Consider the following 3,707-nt stretch of genomic DNA (forward strand, 5'->3'; position numbering starts at 1 on the left):
TGAGCCTAGGTCCTCAGGAAGAGCATTCAGTGCTCGTAACTGGTGAACTGTCTCTCCAGCTCTGCTGAACTGTTTTGAGGCAGTGCTCTTTCTTTGAACCAGGTTGGGCTGGGGAGGTTACCTTGTAGCCTAGGCTACTCAAAGTACTAGTGATGCCCCTACCTCACCAGCCCAAGTGCTGGGATTACAGATGTACCATCAGACCTGGCTTCCCAGTAGCATTCTTTATGTTTAGGTTCCTTTGGCTCTTTGGAGTATTTTATGTTTGCATATGAACCCTAGTTCTGTGAAAAATTAATTATGGTAGGCACTGGCATTGGATCTGCTGTAGCACCTTTTGGTACATTATTTTTTCAGGATATTAATTCCACCTGTCTATGAGAGTAGAAGGCCTTTCAGTACTGAGTCTTCAGTTTCCTTCTTCAGGTCTTAAAAGTTTCATGCAGAGGCCTTCCTTCTACTTTCTTTTCTTTTTTGGTTTTGTTTTGTTTTGTTTCGAGACAGGGTTGCTCTGTGTAGCCCTGGCTGTCCTGGAACTCACTCTGTAGACCAGGCTGGCCTCAAACTCAGAAATCTGCCTGCCTCTGCCTCCCGAGTGCTGGGATTAAAGGCGTGTGCCACCACGCCCGCCTTTTTTTCCCCCCTACTTTCTTGTGTAGGTCCATGGGTGGGTGTTTTATTTTTAAACTATCACAGGATATTTGTTTTGATTTCTTTATTTACAAAGTTTGCTAATTGACTTATAGGAAAGCTACTGATATGATATATATGTATATTTGTATCCTGTGGGTTTAGGAGGTTTCTGGTCAAGTCTTTAGGTGTGTTTAATAAGCAAATATAGATAAATTATCTATCTTTTATTTCTCTTACTGTTCTAGTTGTTGAATGAAAGTGGTGAGAGGGGACACTCTAGTCCTTTTGCAGATTTTGGAGGAATTATTTTTTTTTCCTGTCTAGTGTTGGCTACTATTTTTGTCATGCATAGCCTTTGCTCTGTGTGTGCTGTCTTTTCATTGTTTAATCCTTGAGGACTTTTTATCAGGACGGGGTTTTGAATTTTGTCATAGCTCATTGAAATGACCATGTGGTTTCTATTTTTAAGTCTTTATGTGTTGTAATACATCTTCTAACTTATGTATTTGAGCAAACCTTTCCTTCAAGAAGAAACTTAATTAATGTGGTGTATGTTCATTGTAATGTATTCTTACATTTGATTTACTAGCAGATAATTGAAAGTTTTCATATCTTTGTTTATCACAGAACTAGATCTATAATTTTCTTTTTTGTTGTGTCATCTGGTTTTGATACCAGCAACAACACCTGTTTTTTAGAATGAAATTCAGTAGTATATATTCTCTTCTGCTTTGTTTGAGAAATTCAGATCTTAAACTTAATGGTTTGGTAGAATTCAGCAGTGAATCATTCTGATCATGGACATTTCCTTGTGGGAGACTGTATTAGTGTTTTCTAGAGTAAACTAGCTTACTAACTTTTAAAATGAATCTCTCTATATAGGAAGGAGATTTATTAGAATAATTTGCAGGCTGTAGTCCAGCTAATCCAGCAATGGCTGGGTGTGAACTCAGACAGAGTCCAAGAATCTAGTAGACCTCAGTCTACTAGGCTCGATGTCTCAGTTGTTTTTCAGTATGTACTAGTACCCCAAAGAAGTAGACTGTGATGCCAGTGAATACTAGCAAGGCGAGAACAAGCAGGCAAAAAGCAAGTACTTCCTTCTTCCTTGACACCTAGGCTACACACACACACACACACACACACACACACAGGTGTGTATGTGTCGGTCAGAAGATAATTCAGTGGCTCTTGCCAATATACGAAGCAGGCTAGCTGACATGGAAGCTTCAGCCTTCCATCCTGCTGAAGGCACTGAGATCAAGACTCCTCTAGCTTTACGTAAATTCTCAGGATCCTTTTGTTGGAGTGCTTTACCTGCTGAGCTATTGCTTCTGCAATTTGTCTATCTAAAGATGAAAGTGATGTAACCTTTTGTGCTCATGTGTGTTTGTTGCCTGAATCCTAAAAATTATTACATCTGTTTGTTGAATTGTTCCCTTTTTTATGTATAGTGAGTGGTCTTTATCCTTTTTTCTAATTTTGACTTGAAGTCTCCTGTATGATATATCTGTGTGACTTGGCTTTGGAGTTTATTTTTATAAAGTCAAATATTTGACTTTTAACTGTTGTCAGTTTGTGAGTGGCTTTGCCGGTGAGGTGTTTTTCTCAAAGACATTATATAAAGTTGGATCTATTTCTCTCATTCAGATAGTTTGTGTGTCTCTTTTGGTAAGTTTTAAGAATGTCACTGAGAGGGATTTTCTGATTTATGTCATTTCATTGGTTTATTTTTTTGGTTAGTTGGGTTTTATTGTTTGCTTTTTTCTTTTCCTGCTTATATATGTATTGAGCCCCCCCTTCCTAAATGTATTTGTGTTTTGTGTTAGACTAGTGGATCCATTTCTGAGCTCTCCTTTGTTTATCTGTTGGTATTATGATGAATGGTGTCTGCATTTCCCCCTGTGCATTGTGTTTCTGTGCATAGCATTTCTGCCATGCTGGTGGTTGTGGACTACTTTAGCCTGTGCTTCCTTACCCTTTTTTAAAAGGTAGGCTTGATGGATATAGCAATGTCTTGCGTGGTCATTGTTTGAAACATAACATTCCATGCTTTGTTGGCCTTTAGAGTTGCTGATGAGGCTTGGGTGTTATTTGGATGTGCTTCCATTTGTAGGTGATGTGCTTTCCCCTTAATACTTACTTTTGTGTTTGTTGACTGGGATGCATTATAAAGATTTAATACTTTTGTGTCTGTTGACTGTGATGCATTATAAAGATGTTGTTTTCTGATCCTCTTTGATTTTGATTGGGGTTTGATTGGGCTTCCTATCTTTTATGTCGTTGTGTTTCAATTTCTGGTATAATCTTATTGAATAGGTTTCCCATGCCCTTAGTTTGAGTTTCAGCTTCTGGTCAGGCGATGTCATGTCTCTGGATTGTACCATGACTGTCTTGTCATACTCGCTCACCTGTTTTCCTTTTTGACTATTGGATATGGAATTCTCTCTATCTGGCACTCTATTCTTGATACTCCTCTTTGTGAGTCTGTTCATAGTGTTTTCCCTGTTTCTAATTGTTTTGTGGAGACTTTCCATGTTTCTGGTCCTCCATCGTTTGGAAACCTCTGTGTGTTTTGTGTCACTGCTCTCCCTAGGGCCACTTGAGGTTCATTTCTCAGTTTTACTAGAAAGTTTCGGGAGCTTGATTCGGCCTTTTCCTGTCTGCATATCTGAGTTGAGTTGTTCTGGAGGACTCAGATGGCCTTGCTTTTCATGTTCCTCCATTGAGACTCGGGCTCCTGTTTGTAGTATGTCCTCAGTTTTATCTGAGGCTGCGTTAGCTGTGTCTGACTCCAAGGCAGCCTGCCTACCTTGCACACAGAGGTCTGTACAGTCCCCGGGCCAGGGTTGAGGGGAATAAAGATAGTGCCAATGCCCATGACTTTTGAGGCTTAAAATGAGCTGCTTTATACATATGTTTGTGAGGTGGAAATTAGAGTTTCATGGAAAAATATTTGCCTAGATGGCATGTACTCATATCCTTTCCTTTCCTTTCCTTTCCTTTCCTTTCCTTTCCTTTCCTTTCCTTTCCTTTTCCTTTTCCTTTTCCTTTTCCTTTTCCTTTTCCTTTTC

The sequence above is a fragment of the Mus pahari genome, chromosome 4 (assembly GCF_900095145.1).
Source record: "Mus pahari chromosome 4, PAHARI_EIJ_v1.1, whole genome shotgun sequence".
In the NCBI taxonomy this organism is placed as follows: Eukaryota; Metazoa; Chordata; class Mammalia; order Rodentia; family Muridae; genus Mus; species Mus pahari.